Source organism: Tamandua tetradactyla, chromosome 25 (assembly GCF_023851605.1).
Source record: "Tamandua tetradactyla isolate mTamTet1 chromosome 25, mTamTet1.pri, whole genome shotgun sequence".
NCBI lineage: Eukaryota > Metazoa > Chordata > Mammalia > Pilosa > Myrmecophagidae > Tamandua > Tamandua tetradactyla.
In genome coordinates, this window is record NC_135351.1 from 30,518,285 (window position 1) to 30,535,430 (window position 17,146).

The following is a 17,146-nucleotide window of genomic DNA, read 5'->3' on the forward strand; positions in this document are numbered from 1 at the left end:
TTCGCAGCCAATTTAAAAATTAATTATATTTCCAGGTACAACATCAACAACAAGAAAATTCAGCATAGATGTGTGTGCAGTGACCTGTTTCCTGCCAGTGCTCCTTAATGTTAGGGACTGTCCCAGAGAGGAAGCGCTCGGGCTTTCTCCAAACCCTTTTTTTCACCTGAAGATTTTTGCCCAACTCTCTGAACACACCTTTTCTGCTTAAGAGTTCTTTTGTTTTGTTTTGTTGAACTCTTTGTATGTGCTACAGCATACCAGCTGGAATGTTTTCTTTCTATAGATTGCAAAAAAAAGGAAGGCTGCCCGTGTAGTCGTGGCCGAGAGGTTAAGGCGATGGACTAGAAATCCATTGGGGTTTCCCCGCGCAGGTTCGAATCCTGCCGACTACGAAGTTGGATTTTATGGATGTCACGAGCTACTCTCTGAGGAGAGAATGAAAAAGAAGCATTTCTTATTCTGTAAAAAAAAAAAAAAAAAAAAATGTTAGTGTTAATTTACTAATTTAGATTGGGAGGGAAGGGACAGGTCAACCATAATAAGATATGGCAATACTAGAATGGTGTAATGTATTCCACTCCATTCTGGTAGTTTGAATGCAGAATATAAATTGCGCCAATATCCTCCAGCCAAAGACCACCCGAAATATGCCCACGGTTCACCACGCTGAGTTTATTGGTCCTTGCAGTGAAGGAGAGCACACAATATGGGGTAGCAAGGGGCTTTCAGTAAGAGGACTAAAAGGAGATAAAGGACTTCTTGAAGTTAGGTGCTTAGGGGGAAGACTGAAGGAAACAGGCCTTTGCTCTAGATTGGATGCAGTTAGGAAACGGGTTATTCAGAGATTCAGTAGATTAATAAATCTCATCTAGAAGGAGGGAAGAATAGAGCAAGGCTGAGATTGAATTTGGTAATGAAGCTGCAGTCACTCATATTTGCCAAGGTAGAGCAAGTTTGGTCTTTATTGTGGCTTTAACAAAGTTCATCATTTTTGTCTGTGTTCAGACATGATTACAGAGTGGTCTTATTATGTCTTGCCCCATCATGGTCACGGAGTGACCTTGTCTGATACGGATGAACTGTGGACCGATTATGCTCAACAAGAGAACATCAAGGCCAGATCCTGAGTGTCACAGGCTGCTTTTCTCTTTCTCAATTATGTATGTTACTAATTTAACTGAATATTATATCATAAATCTTTTCAGGAACATCCCAGATGTCATTTTATTAGATTGGTTCTGTTCGTTTATGCTACCGCAGCAAAAATTACTTGAGTATTTTCCTTTGTTAGACATTCAAGTTCTTTCTATTTTGCTACTATGATAATGAAATACCATAACTCATTTGTGCCTGTGCTAGTTTGAAAGGCTATATGGACCCTAGAAAAACCATATAGTAATCTAAATCCCATTTCATAAAGGTAGAATAAGCCCTAATCAATACTGTATGTTTGAAACTGTAATCAGATCATCTCCCTGGAGATGTGATTTGATCAAGAATGGTTGCTAAACTGGATTAGGTGACAACATGTCTCCACCCATTTGGGTGGGTCTTGATAAGTTTCTGGAGTCCTATAAAAGAAGAAACATTTTTGAGAATGAGAGATTCAGAGAGAGCAGAGAATGCTGCAGCACCACGATGTGGGAAGTCCACAAGCTAGTGACCTTTGGAGGAAGAAAATGCCTCCCGGGGAGCTTCATGAAACCTGAAGCCAGGAGAGAAAGCTAGCAGATGATGCTGTGTTCCCATGTGCCCTTCCAGCTGAGAGAAACCCTGACTGTGTTCACCATGTGCCTTCTCACTTGAGAGAGAAACCCTGAACCTCATCAGCCTTCTTGAACCAGGTTATCTTTCACTGGATGCCTTATATTGGAAATTTATACAGACTTGCTTTAACCGGGACATTTTCTTGGTCTTAGAACTGCAAACTAGCAACTTATTAAATTCCCCTTTTTAAAAGCCATTCCGTTTCTGGTATATTGCATTCTGGCAGCTAGCAAACTAGAGCAGTGCCCAAATGATTTTTTAAAGTTAAGATTAATTCTCTAAGGCAAGGTATGATTTACCTTTACCTAAGGCAAAGTGAATTATTGATTCAAATGTTATTAACCTTAATACGAGTTGAAATAGCTGTTATTTGTTCAGTGCTATGCTTGCAGGAGAAAATGACATCTCTCAAGAATGCGGAGAAGAGAGTTTTATTCTTGCCCCAGAGGATAACATAGGCGAGTCATATTTAACTGCAAGGGATAGTTTGGGGTATAAGAGCATAAGTGAACTTTTCCCTTTTATCTGAAAATTTCATGTGATCTGTTTGCATCCTGGAAATGCTCTTCTGTTACCAGAATTGGGAACCAGAGTCTGTGAATTTACTTTCCCTGACATAGCTGCTTTAAAAAACATCCTGGTTCAATATCTACCTCTAATAAACCATATGAGCCCACCATCAACCCTCTTAATATAATAATATAGCTTAATTTTGACTGGTATTTACATATTTTTATCCTTTCTTTCCTCTCTTGGGCCGAACAGAAGGTCCTCCGTGGAGTCTGGCTCTTTGGAAACCTGCTCTCTGAGCTTTCCCCTTGGCTGGCTTCTGTAGCCACAGGCTTTCCTCTCTTGGGAAGGGATCTCCCGGAATTCTCTCTCCTTTCCCTCTGAGCACCTTGGAGAGCTTCCTGGAACCCTCCTCTTCAGTTAGGGAGGGAGCTGCTCTGTTCCCCACAGCCTCTCACCTGGCACTCCCTCTCCAATCAGATTTCCTTTGAGTCCTTTGAGCCAGGGAAAGGACAAGTCAGTTTCCTGCCATCAAACGAATCGATGATCATTTATAAAGGTGTGAAAGTGAATGCAGATGACCCCGGTTCTCTCAAATTCCCCTCACAGGGTCTCCCTCTCCCACGAGGTCAGTCCCAGCTCGCCTTCCCGCGGGCCCCCGAGACTTAGACGCGAGCCCGTGTGCCTCAGAGATGAGTGGCAGGAGGATAAACTCCCTGGTGAAGGAAGCTCGAATCTCTTGTAGGGCGCCCTTTTTCAATGTCACCATTCTCGTCTGGTTCACGATTTACAAGGGATGAGTTATTTAATCCACGAGCGAGGGGCCCTGGATAAGCCAGGAAATTCTTTGTTGCTCAAGTGCTTGCTGATGCGCCACAGACCAGACCCGGCTCAAGCGCACTTACCGTGTGCCTATCACTGTGCTGCATGAGGGTTAATAAGGCACTGTGAGTGGTTAAAGGACTTGAAGTTCTTTGAGGTCTCTGCGCGCAGGTGCCAACCTGCTGACCACCAAAGGCGCCAGAATCTTCTCCTGTGTTTCCTGGCTGGTTTCTCTCCCTATGCTCGCGAGCTTCGGCAAGTTCCTGCGCTCCAGTGGGTCCTCTTCAACACACGTTCTCCATCGCCTTACAGCCCTTTCCACTGATTCAGATAGTCCCCTTTCTCTCATTTAGAGATTCTCAGTCTGAAAAATCAAGTCAATCTCAATTGTCGGTGTCAGTATGTGTTTGGGTGCACCTTATGTCAAAAGCAGGCATACTTTACAGAAGGCTCCTTAGTCGTTACCAGCTGGAATCAGGGACATTTGCAAATCTTGAGCATTAAGTCAGATTCAATCCACCTATGCTGTGACAGTGTGAGTGGAAGAGGGTTAAGTCCACCTTAGTGGGCAATGTCTATTCAAGTAATCCAGAATTCCTAAAAACAAACAAAGAAAACTTGAAGACTAGAGAGATATACTTCATCGAATACTGAAAACACGCCAGAATTTGAGCTGACTTCCTCTACAAGGTAGGTAGATACCATTAATGCAATTTTACAGATGATGAAACCCAACAATATTTTTTCCCAAGTCCACACGTGAAATTGCATTGGAACTGAGCACTTCCCAAATGAGACTGCGAACTCAAATTTTCTCAATTATTACAGAATAGTTTCAAAAAATATGGAGAGGGTTAGGTGAAGTGGTCAAGACTTGAAAAGGTGAGAGTGGAATTTATTCACATGCTTGCAATAACCTCTTGATTTCTTTCTAAAAGGAGATTCCCTAGGGAAGATGGCAGGGTAAGAGGATTCCATTCCCCAAAATCTAATATTAGCTGGTTTGAGGGCTTTTTGTAATAGAATAAGAAACAATCCAGAATGTGGGAAAAGTGACAGTAAAAACCCCACCTGGAGAAAATTTAAAAAGAAAAGTGGTTGACAGATTCGTTTTTTCACTTGTTTTGTTTTCAGTATGCAGAAATGATTAATATCAGGTCTTGTTTTTTCAAGCACGTACTTACGCTACACTTCCAACAGCTTTGCCTGTATTAAGTTCTTGCGTCGTCACAACATTCTCATTTTAGGGATCAGAAGACTGAGGCCCATAGAGATTAAAAAGCATGGCCAAGGTCTCAGAGGCAGGGAAAAGCCGGGAGGATCTAGAATACTGACTGGCTCCAAAGCCCTCACACCCAACAGGGGTCCTGGTCGGCACCCGTGGACCTGGTTTAAAACGCCGTGACAACGTTTTCAATTTGGTTCACTGTTCTGAATTTATACTCCATAGATAAGTGGAATTGTTGGCTACTTTCTGATATGGCTGTGTGCTGGGTGACCTACACAGCTGGGCTTACCTTGAGAGGCTCAAATCAAGTTATCACATATGTAGGGGGCGCCGCATAGCAGACCAAGAGGTTTTACCTGATTTGAATGAATTGTGTCATAATAACTGCGTTTGTTACTTTATGAAGAGCTCCGCACACATCATACCTCTCAGGCTCTAAATTGCAAAACTTGAGTCTGGAAAGGACTTTTTCAACCTCTGAGATTAAGGGCAGACTGCTTAGCTCTGCTACAAGCTCAAGAGCAGCTTGTTGGTCAGAAATGTAAACATTTCTGATGGTGTCACTGCCCAAAAGACGGTGAGGATGGGAATCACACTACACATATTGAAAGAAGTGGGGTGTGCCAGTTTTAATTTGTGGACCTCAGGAAAATCTTGTCCTTTAATCCTCATTCAACATTGTTGGGTGGGAGCTTTTTTATTATCTCCATGGAGATGTGACTCACCCAATTGTGGGTATCAACCTTTGATTAGAGGAAATTATGACTCCATCCATTCTAGGTTTATTTCTCCACACCCTCCATCCCCCACCTCCGAGGCAGATCTTGATTTGTTCCCAGGAATACTTTAAAAGAGGAAGCATTTTGGAGAGAGTGAGCAGAGACATGAGAGAACCATGAAAATCATGAGAGCCCATGAGAGCCCACGTAGCCAGACCATTGGAAATGAAGAAGGAAAAATGCACCTGAGAATATTATTCAGCAGTAAGATAAAATGATGTCCTGAAGCACATGACAAGATAGATGAGCCTTGAGGACATAATGCTGGGCAAAATTAGCCAGACACAAAAGGGCAGATACTGTATGATTCCACTTTCATCACCAGCATAAAGGTATAATCAGAGACTTATCATACAGAATAAAGGGGACTTAGAGATACATAAAAGCTAGGGATGGGTGAACCGTTAGCTAACGAGGTTGAACTCCAGTGTAAGGAAATAGATAGGAGCAAAGGTGATTCTCTAGTGGGTCTAGAAGTAATATTACCATATTGAAGATGAACAAGATTGAAAGGGGTTGTATAGACCTACGTGTACCACTGACTCACACTAGAAATATGAATGAGTTCCTATAAGAATTACTTCAAAGATATGATTCTTGTATAGAAAGTGTTTAAGTCCAGGGTGTGGGGGGCGGAAATGCTATTGCATGCTATGAACTATGTTCAAAAGGAAACCATCAGCACTACCACAGCATCAGCAGAGGTAAATAATGGGGTGAGGGACAAGAATTAAGAGGAAGTTCAGATCTCCTATTTGGTAAGGGTGTGTTCATTGGTTTTCTGTCTCTTGAGAACAATGAAATTATCTGAAATTGAAAATGTTGATGGACTGTAGACTTTGGGTCCTCAGCACAATGCCTGATGTATGCAGATGGCTGAAGAATGCCCTGACGGAGACGTAGAATGGCGAACGATGGCGTATACTTATGAACGAAGGTTGTGCTGCTACAAAAAGAAACAATGTCATGAGACATGCAATGATGTGAATCAACATGTGAGACATTTGAGGAGACAAAATAGGCCAGAATCAAAAAAAACAACAATGGTATGGTCGCCTTTAGAAAATGCTTATGAGAAAACAGGGGTCTAGATTGTAAGCTTTTAGAGCAGACACATTAAGTCTGGAGTGGTGATTATGTTTCTGATATTTAGAGATGAGAATGAAGCTGAACAGGTTGGGGTTAAAGTAATTCAGAACATAGGGGTAAGGAAGACAGTGACTATATTTTAGGACAACACATACTCTTTGAAACCAGTAGAAGAAACTTTTATTTAATCTGGAATTGAAATTTTCTGTTGTACATAATCTAATTCAACCTATCTGTATAGTTCATTTGAACAACTGAAACATTATAGAGAGCACAGAATGAGAAAGAGGTCCTTTAATCCTGTATAGATTATTGTAATGAATGGAAACATTCTAGAGTATATTAACCAGATAATCAAAAAGTATTGGCAAAGTTGCCTGAGGGAGGGGAGAAAGACTATGCAACTATTAAACCTTACGATCAGGGAACCCCCTGATACTGTGTCAAACTTTAGGGACACTTAAATCAATAGGCCATGCCCTCAATCATGAACCTTACTCTTGTGAAGCTTGTATAGGTAGTATAGAAGCCTAGACTGCCTATAGGCATGCCTAAGAGTTACTCCTGGAGGACCTCTGCTGTTGCTCAAATGTGGCCTCAGTTTCTCTAAGCCCAACTCTGCAAGTGAAATCATTACCCTCCCCACTATGTGGGACATGACATCCGGGGTGAGAGTCTCCCTGGAGACATGGGAGAGGACTCCCAGGGATGAATCCAGACCTGGCACCATGAGATCAACAATTACACCCTGACCAGCTAGGGGGAAAGAAGTGTAATTAATAAAGTACCAGTGGCAGAGAGAGTTCAAATAGAGTCGAGAGGCTACTCTGTAGGTTGCTCTTACACATGTTTCAGGTAGAATTTGCTACCTAGCATAACCTGCCAACCCCCAACCAGGACCATTCCAGCCAATCCTAAAGAACACCTAGGGCAATTTATAAGATTCCACAAGGGTTCCAGGCACTGCAGTAACTTTCTAGAAACCTACAACCTCCAGATGGGTGTCTGGTTGAAATAAGTCCTGAAACTTAAGCCAGCCTCTCCAGCACATCAGATATGTCCATCTCCCTATACCATATTAGTGACAGACCCTTCCAAAATATAAAAAATTTAAAATTGCCATAACCCACACAACCCCAATGAGAGGTAAGGAAAGATCAAAGGTGATGATGGAATTACACATAGAAGATAGGACTTAACAAATGAATATGAATGTTGAATCATTAAATAGATATCTCTTTTAGTCTCCAGTATTTTAGAGTAGTTAGAAATAAAAACTTAAAATTGTGACATTGTAACCCACGTCAAAGTCTGAAATATATTCTACAACTAATTGTGGTGCCGTGCTTGGAAATTTGTAGCTTTTTTGATTATATGTTATTGTTCACAAAAAGAAGGGAAAAAAGTCAATTGTGAGGATAAAAAAGTGGGGGAAAAAAAGTCCTTGATATAGTATAACAGAGAAGACAGGATTTAACAAATGGGTATGACTGCTGAATCATTATATTGATATATCGGTTAGTCTCCACTGTCTTGGAATAGCTAGAAGAAAAAAAGTACAACTCATGGAAATTTAACCCATACCAAATTTTAATGTTTTATAACTGCTTGTTAAAATGTACTTGGAAATTTATTTATTTTTCTACATTTGCTATATTTCACAGTAAGAAAAGATTTTAAAAAGTTAAATAAATACTTGGTTCTTTTTCCAGAAAAAAAAAATGCACCTAGAGGAGCTTCATGAAATAAGAAGCCTGGAGAGAAAGCTAGGAAATGTCGCCATATTCGCCATGTGCCCTTCCAGTTGAAAGGGAAACCTTGAACTTCATGGGCCTTTTTTGAGTGAGTAACGTCTTGTTGTTGCCTTCATTTCGCCATTTTTATAGATTTGCTTTAACTGGGATATTCTCACGGCCTTAGGACTGTAAACTTGCAACTTAATAAATTCCCCTTTTTAAAAGCGATCGCATTTTGAGTATACTGCATTCTGGCAGATTGCAAACTAGAACATGGGGTTAAAACACTTTTATAAAACAAATCCAGGTCTATTTAAAATTAGGAAGCCCAAATTTCATGTTGGTAAGAATTGTGTTAAATGCTTCTGCCTGCAGCTTAGAGACCCCAGAGCAAAATGTATCTGAACTGGGCTCTTCCTTCTTTCTCTGCAGCACGTTCAGGGAATGAGATCATTTCTGTGGGCCTCAACAATGGCACTGTGGGAAAAATAAAAAAATTCCAAGGATATCTGATAGTTTCAAACTCTGAAGAAATAAGGGTGGGATCAAAGTTCCAGATGAGAAAGAAGAAGCAATGAGAAGCAAAATACAGGAGGTGGCTCACCCATCACCACCACTCTTATTCTGATCATCATAGAACACAAAAGCAAACAAACAAACAAAAACCATGCAAGAACTCTTTCTCAGTTTGTGCTCCTGAACTCTCTTTTTCCTATTGTCAGCCAAGGTCATTTGGTCAGAAGCTCATGAGATGTTAGTTTATGAGAATATATTAGGATAGCATTCAGAGAAACAACCACTAAATGTGGGTGACTCCTCAAAATGGTGGTTATTAATTTCTGCAAGACAGACGGGATTTAATATAACCAAAAACAGCATCCAATATTCTCACAAGCAGTGTGGACAACAAAAGCTATAGGCTGAGCCCCCAGTCTTGGGGTTTGTTCATATGAAACTTAACCCCGCAAAGGATAGGTCAAGTCTACTTAAAATTGAGGCCTAAGAGTCACCCCCAAGAGAGTCTCTTTTGTTGCTCAGATGTGGCCTCTCTCTCCAGCCAACACGACGAGCAGTCTCACCACCCTACCCCTCTCTACATGGGACATGACTCCCAGGGGTGTGGACCTTCCTGGCAATGTGGGACAGAGATCTTGAAATGAGCTGAGACTCAGCATCAAAGGACTGAGAAAAACCCTAGAATGAGCTGAGACTTACCATCAAGGGATTGAGAAAACCTTCTCGACCAAAAAGGGGAAGAGGGAAATGAGACAAAGTGTCAATGGCTGAGAGATTCCAAATACAGTGAGAGGTTGTCCTGGAGGTTATTCTTATGCATCAAGTAGATATCATCTTGTTATTCAAGATGTAATGGAGAGGCTGGAGGGAACTGCCTGAAAATGTAGAGCTGTGTTCCAGTAGCCATGTTTCTTGAGGATGATTGAATAATGATACAGCTGTTACAATGTGACTGTGTGATTGTGAAAACCTTGTGTCTGATGCTCCTTTTATCTACCTTGTCAACAAAGGAGTAGAACATATGGAATAAAAATAAATAATAGGGGTAACAAATGCTAAAATAACTTTAGTTTGAAATGCTAGTGATCAATGAAAGCGAGGGGTAGGTGGTATGGTAGGTATAACCTTTTTTTTTCTTTCCTGTGTTCTTTTTATTTCTTTTTCTATTGTCTGTTTATTTATTTTTCTGAATTAATGCAAATGTTCTAAGAAATGATTAATATGCAACTATGTGATGATATTGTGAATTACTGATTATGTATGTTGATGTTTGATTTTTTCTTAATTTTTTAATAAATAAATAAACTACAAATAAATAAATAATATTTTTAAAAAAACAGCATCCAAGACTGGCCATGGTATATCAAGAAATTAGTTCCACACTTGTTCTATTTCCATTTGTAAACAGGGTAGTAACAACAAGAACATTGACTCAAGTTGAGTAAAAGTGTTTGGGATGCATCAAATGCTTTGATTTTATTGAGATTTGTTTTACCTAAGCCACTGAAATGCAGATATTGTGAAGTGGATCAGCTTTAACAATGGGAATTCATTAAGTTACAAACTGAGAGTTCTGAGGCCATGAAAATGTGCAAATCAAGGCATCATCAAGTGATAATTTCTTCCCCCGGACCTCTCCCTCTTCCTCTCCATCTCCCCTTCTCTCTCTCTCTCTCTCTCTCTCCCTCTCTCTGTCTCTTCCTCTCATTTATGAAGGACCCTCATAAAATGATTAAGCACCACCCTGGGCAACGCTTTCACTAAAATAATCTAATCAAAGTTTCCTCTTTACAGTAAAGTTACAGCATTACAAATGGATGAGCTTTAAGAGTATGATTTTCTGGGATCCAGACACTTCGAATCATCACAAGGGTCTAGAAATCTTGGCAAAAATAGTGCTTCCAATGCTTCATTCTTTTCAGGAGAACCAGTATCCTCAGAAGGAAAAAGAAGGATCTCATGAAATGTTCTCCTGGGTGATGTATATGTAGATAATTTCTTTCTTGGCCTCGGGTGGGGGAACACTTGCCAGAGTGGGAAATGGGCATTTGCAAACAGTTAATATTCCAACAAGAGCAAAAAAAAAATTAGGCCACTGGACTGATTGGCAAGAGATAAATCTGTTAGAGCTTTAGGTGATTTCAGCATAAAAGGTGTAAATTTGGAATGAAGACTATTATTTAGCAGAGAGTTAGGATGTGGCTCTACAGTGAGGGGAGTCTCAGAATAAAGGTGAAGCAATGGCATCCACAATAGCATCTGCCTCTCAATATGCTCCCCATTTCCAGATTGAAGAGGGTGTTTCATTGACCCTTGCTGATGTCCACATGAACCAAAAAACAGTGGGGGAGGGGGTTTTAAAGTCTTGTACGTCAGGTCCTGTGGGAAAAACAAAATTGATTCTCAAAGATGCCCAGTGTCACTCAATTATCACAGAGGTCTGGAGGCAGTGACCTAACTACCGAAAAAGACTGCCCTTTAGCATGCACAAGGATGCGAACACATCAAGTGCCTCCTCAGTGAGAAAGGTACCACCAGAGAAGCAGAGGGGGGTAAACAGCACAACCTACAGCCAAGGAATTATAGGAGAGGACATTTTGGCAAAGAATGTTTGCTCATGGTCTGTGGTGTGAGAGAGCTGAGTTTTCAGAAGACCAAAGTAGTTCACCCCGATGGACTGCACAGTTTAAAGAAAATAGTGACAGATCACCACAGTTTTGTATCAAACTATATATGGAAAATACCAAAGTATTTTGATAATATGAGTACACAATCAGAGTGCTGATGACAGAGAAATGGCCTAAAGGACTTTTAATAAAAGTGATATTAGGGTCACTAGCTAGGCTACTGACACTGCACGGACCAAGAACAGGTATCATCTTGGTATCAAGTCATTTATTTGAAAATGTGTTCCCAAATGGATTTTTGATATTACTAAATAAGAGGAAATAAGGTATCAAAGAATATTTCATTCTGTTGACCACTAATTTTTCAAGCTTGCCACAGATCTCCTTACCAAGAGGCTTGAAGTAACACATTTGCTCTGCAGTAGCCCGAGGCATCTTATTCTTTGTAAAGGAGTCCTTATCACTGAACTTCTTTTACTTGCAGAGGTACAACTAATGACAAAGTTATCTTTACTGCTTTCCACCCAAACAGAGATCCTTGTGACAGAAAGTTTTGAAATCCCCTGAAAAGAGTGGTGTATAGACTTAATACTCAATTAATTATGTTAAGTAGCTTATAGTGTCCTTGGTTAAAAGGACAGATTTGACCTTCCTAAGTGACAGATACATCATTCTTAAAGACAAAGACATTCCAACTAATGATGAGCATATACGTAGAGGTGCAAACGAGATTCAGGAGAAAACAAGAATCTATTGTTTTCATACATCTTGGGCACAGATTAAGTTTGTCTTCTATTAAGAACAAAAAGAAAAATATCTCCCTACCTTCTCCACCTCAACGTCTGAGTTTGAGATGGTCCATGGCAGCTTATAAGGAATATCAAACGATTGACATCAGTAGTAGTTTGAAGGTGCAGGTGAAAAGAGAGAGAGTGAATTCCTGCCTACGGCATCTAAGTCTTAAAGGACACGACAAATCTGGATTTGGAAATTGAGAAAGACTTTGGTGGAGAAAATGGCAAAAAAGGCAATTTTTCAGGGTGAAAGAGTTATGGGGGCAGTTTTCAATGTGGTGGGAATGTAGAACACCATAGTGCAGAGAGGGAGAAGGATATAGGGAGCCAAACCGTAAGGAGGCCAGATTGCCAAGTCAGTAAGTCACCTGATCTCCATCCAATTTATGTCTTTTCTGTTTTAGGGATTTCCAAAACCTTGAGATTTTGTTATCCCCATTTAATAGATGGAGGAAAGAGGCCTAGAGAAGAACACTAAACTTGAATGTCAAGCAGTTAGTAGGGGACGGAGTTTGAATTTAACTCAATCTATATCCAACTCAAACAAGAGCCATCTCTAATCACTACTCTTCTACTCTGCCTTCTTGTATTATTTACTTTTCCAGTCACTGTACTTATATTATTGTACTACAGCCAGGTGGTAGTGTGCTATCGATCTCTGAATTTTTACCATCAGTCCTGTTGCACAATCTATATACTTTCAGCACAATTGCACAATCTCTACCCTATTTCTATGTCCTGATGACCTCTATTCTTAACTTCAATTCTCCAAGTTTGCTCATTAATATTCGTTCATATTAGTAAAACCATACGGCATTTATCCTTTTGTTTCTGGCTAATTTCACTCAGCACAATGTCCTTGAGGTTCGTACACGTTTTGCTACGTGCTTCCTGACCTCACGACGTCCTACAGCTGCATAATATTCCATCAAATGTATATCCCACAACTTCTTTAACCACTCACCCATTGATGGACATTTGGGCTGTACTCTGCCTTCTTTTAGACCACTCACTGCCAGACCAAAATACTACACGCAAATAATACAAATAATTTCAATTAGCTCCAAATTATTGCCGGCAGAGAAAATAGGTAGAGTTGAACATATGGTTTACAACTGGTGATGAGAACATTTTATTCCCTCCAGTTAAAAAAGTCTCTGAAACCGTGAAGTAGGGGGAACGGCTATGTTATGGAAGGAAGCACGAACACTGGATGAAAACCACTGACCTTCGCCAAGGTTTGAAATGAAAAAGTCACTTATACTCAGCAGCGTTTACCAAGTCAGCAGGAAGGTGAGGAGGTCCCTTCTAATTCTTACTCTCATCTCGCTCATAGGTACCATTTCATTACTTCCCATCCTTTTCCTGCGACAGCAGGGAAAGTGAAGGGGAAAAGATAGGAGAAGAAGGGAAGGTGTCCAGAAAAAGAAGAAAATTTCAGGCAGACCCTGAGAGCGAGGGGGAGGCGGAGCACTGGACAGGGGTGTGGGCTGACGCTGGCTTTGGACGCCTCAGAGAGCCAGTAAAAATGCTGGAAGAGGGCTGTAGGGGAGCCCTATCGTTTCTCGAGGGCGCCCTCTGCCTCTTTCTAAATTCTTTAATTTAGAAATTTAAGAGAAAGCCAAGTCTCGGGTAAACCGGCTGGAAGAGGTGTCTGCATGCGACGCCTGCAAGATCTCTTTACCCTCCCTCCAGTCTAGAAGTTCCCGGCGCTAAAGGGCGGTAAGATCCGTGGAAGCGGTGGTCAGCTAGGGGTGCCCGGGGCCGGCGAGGACCGGAAGCGGCTCTCAATACCTGGGATCCCAGGTGCCGGGGCGGTAAGAACTAAACGCTCCGCTAAACTTTCAGCGCGGGTCTAAAAGCTGTCCCTTCTCTCTGGCGTTTGCAGGCAGTCAGCTTACAGTTCGTGCTTTGTTCCTGCAAGTTTTAGAAGGAAGTCTTTTCTCTGATGGATGCAAGGCCAAGTCGAGAGGACCGAAGAGTCCAAGAATTTCCTTTCTCGCCCTCGTTGTTGTTAACTAGTGTGTGAGGTTCGCACGTGGGCATAAGGCCCGCGACTGGGACCCCGGGGGTCCTGGTAGAGGGCTCGTGTCGCCCCTGCGCCCGGCCCCAAGGCCGCGGGGGTTCGAGCGCGGTTCCCTCCCGCTCTCCCTGCGCGGCGCTGTCGCACCCGCTCCCCTGCTCGGCGTCCACAAATCCTGGCCTTGACCGCCACCCTCGATGACGTCACCTGCACTTTTCCTTCCGTCATAAAGGAACCCACCCGACGGACGGTCGCTCACCCGGCCGGGGCCGCTGGGCCACACGGTCTCAGAGAGAAGCCGCCGCAAAGAAAAAGACGTCTCTCCCGTCTCAGTTGAGTCGCCAAAAGCAAATTCCTGAGTCAGAAAACCTGCGATGGTTTTAAAGTTACCTGGTCGCGTTTTACGAACATTTTCTTTAACTGTGAAACTTGACATATATACAAAAAAGCATAGGTGTTAAAGGGCATTTTAACAAGTAGTTTTAGGCGTGCTGGAGTGGCGCCGCTTGGACCGGTGGCAGGTGCCGGCTGGTGTCTCCGCGGCTGAGGCGAGCGGCGGGTGGGTGCGGCATTTCCCGACGAGGTCCCCGCCACGACGAGTGCTGCCAGGGGGTCCGACCCGCGCGGGGTGAAGCGTCCCACCTCCCCAGACGACGATCTTGGATCTAGCAATTGGGAGGCAACAGACTTAGGTGATGAAGAAAGAAAACAAAAATTCTTGAGGCTTATGGGTGCAGGAAAGAAGGAACATACCGGTCGACTTGTTACAGGAGCTCACAAACCGACGTCTCACTTCCGGACGGGGGAAGAAGACAAGAAAATTAATGAAGAATTGGAGTCTCAGTATCAGTTAAGTATGGACAGTAAATTATCAGGAAGATATCAACGACATTGCGGACTTGGCTTCAGTGAGGCAGAAGGTCGTGATGGAGAAGGAGATGTGGCTGGAGGTGATGATGATGATGATGATGATGAGTCGCCTGAACCTGAAAGTCCTGATGACTCTGAAGGTGATTCAGAGTCAGAGAAAGAAGAATCTGCTGAAGAGCTTCAAGCTACTGAACACCCTGGTGAAGTGGAAGATCCCCAAAACAAAAAAGATGCAAAGAGCAATTATAAAATGATGTTTGTTAAATCCAGTGGTTCATAACTCCCAAACACTTTGTCTTTGTATTAAAAGTAAGCCTTAGTGTTTTGATGCACAGTGGACGGCTGCTTATAGCACACAGATCTTTGTATTATAATTTGTAAAAATGCCCTTTTAAATAATTACAGAGAGTGTTTGCTTTCAGATGCCAAGGGTTACACTTTTCTGGGCATGACTATAACCACTTGTGTAAAGAGTAAGAGTTGTATAAAATAAGAAATAAATACAATACTCAGCTTCCTTTCATATTAGCACCATCAGCCCTCTAACCTCACCGTGTTACCCCTTCGGATGCAATTATGGGGGAGACACTTTTGAAACACGTAATGTTTTGTGACTTTGTGATAGCTGTTTTATCTTTTTTTGTTCCTGCATATTTTTTTCTTATAAAAGGTTTAACTGATACTGTGATATATTCATGAAAAATACTCTTCTGTTATACTTTGTAACAGTAGAACTGTGTATCATGGCTATTTCTCCTGACAGTTGCAGTCTAAACTAATGTTGGCAAAAGGTTAGGTACTTAGTTTGGTCTTACTGATTCAGCTCTACTCTTTGGACTAAAGCAACCTGAGAGCAAGTACTTTCACACCTGTCAGGGCTTTACAGCTGTCATACATTTGGGATGTTATGAACTTAAGCTGTCTTTATATAATTTGAATTGTATCCTACATTAGATTTTTGATAAAATTCGGTTTTTACATGAATTATTTCTCTGATTATTTGGTCCTAGCTACTTTGGATTATGTAAAACTGAATTTTTTAAAAAAGATAATATGTGGCCATGGTTCATTTTCTCCATAAGGCCTAAATAAAGAGAAAGCAGTTTCCCCTATTTGGTTGTGATAACTTTATCCTCATTATATCAAAATGAGGGAAACGCTTACTGAACAAGCTGAGACAAATTCTCTCTCTTCTTTATTCCATTGCTATTGTCTTGATTATAATTACTATGAAGTAGTATTACTTTCTAATTTTATTGCTGCTCCTGTTGGAGTAAGATTAGAATTATCTGACCGCTATTACATGGTTGATTTGTACAGCAGATTAACATAAACTACATTATGGGATGGATAGTCAATGGTGTGACTAATTGGATGCAAAGTTTTAATGTTTTTCTGAGTAACGTGTTCAAAGACTTGTCATACTTCTTTGTGAGCTGAACTATGATAGATTTTAGATAAATTAAGCATGCATTTGATGCACTCGATTTTTAAAAATTATTCCTGTATCATTTTGAAATTTAGAATGTGTTAGAGGAATATAGCACCTAGAACAGGTGAGATTTCTGGTTTATACAATTCATCCTGAAATATTTTTCATATATTATAGACCCCAAGGTTTGCTTTTGTTTTGTTTTTTCTTATTTCTCACATTGTTTTAAAAATAGATGCTGTCCAGTATAGTAAAATACTGAGTCAGTGGATAGTGCACAATAACATGACATTTAACAAATTTTAATTGGTTAGAAAAAGTTTGGCTTCATTCAGCAAACTTTAGTTTGGCCGCTGGTTTTCAAATATCTAGTTTTGGGGGTTGCTTATTGTAATACATTTAAGGAAAAGGTAAGGACCGATTATGTTTAATAATTGAGGGAAGAGATCAGTATTATGTTTTAAAAAGTGAGTATTTTTCACCAGTTCATTGTTCAAATATGCTAGGTTATAAGTCTTTGTTCTGATAATGTAGATAGAAAAGCCTTCTAAAGTAACTAAACTAGAATACTTTCATCTTCAAATAGAGTAATTCTGATATCAATTAATTCATTATTAATGGACATTAACATAATTTAGGGTTGGAATAAACGTAGGTCAATTGTTTTTTTTTTTTTTTTTTTAAAGTAGTTTTAGAAGAAACTTCAAAGTATGATATGGGTTACAGGTCCACCATTGCGGACGTTTCCTTCCAGCTCGCCTAAGATGCTGGAGACTAAAAGGAAGTATCAACACAATGATTCGGTGGTGACACCAATTTGTTAAATCTTGTCTTCTCTGGTACAATTCCTGCACGCCCTTTGCCTGGACCTCTCCTTCCAGAGAGACGATGACAATGGACAACAAAAGCTCTCCTTTCTGTAGAAAGAACAACAGACTGGAGCTGGAGGA

The 17,146-nt window shown here is 41.0% G+C and overlaps 1 non-coding gene and 1 pseudogene across 1 annotated transcript; both read left to right on the forward strand.

The window, feature by feature from the left end:
- Nucleotides 1–313: 313 nt before the first annotated feature.
- Nucleotides 314–395, forward strand: TRNAS-AGA (transfer RNA serine (anticodon AGA)). The gene has a single exon. It is a non-coding gene; the product is annotated as a tRNA-Ser (tRNA).
- A 13,873-nt stretch (nucleotides 396–14,268) lies between these two features.
- Nucleotides 14,269–15,707, forward strand: LOC143668712 (small acidic protein pseudogene; annotated as a pseudogene).
- The last annotated feature ends 1,439 nt before the right edge of the window (nucleotides 15,708–17,146 follow it).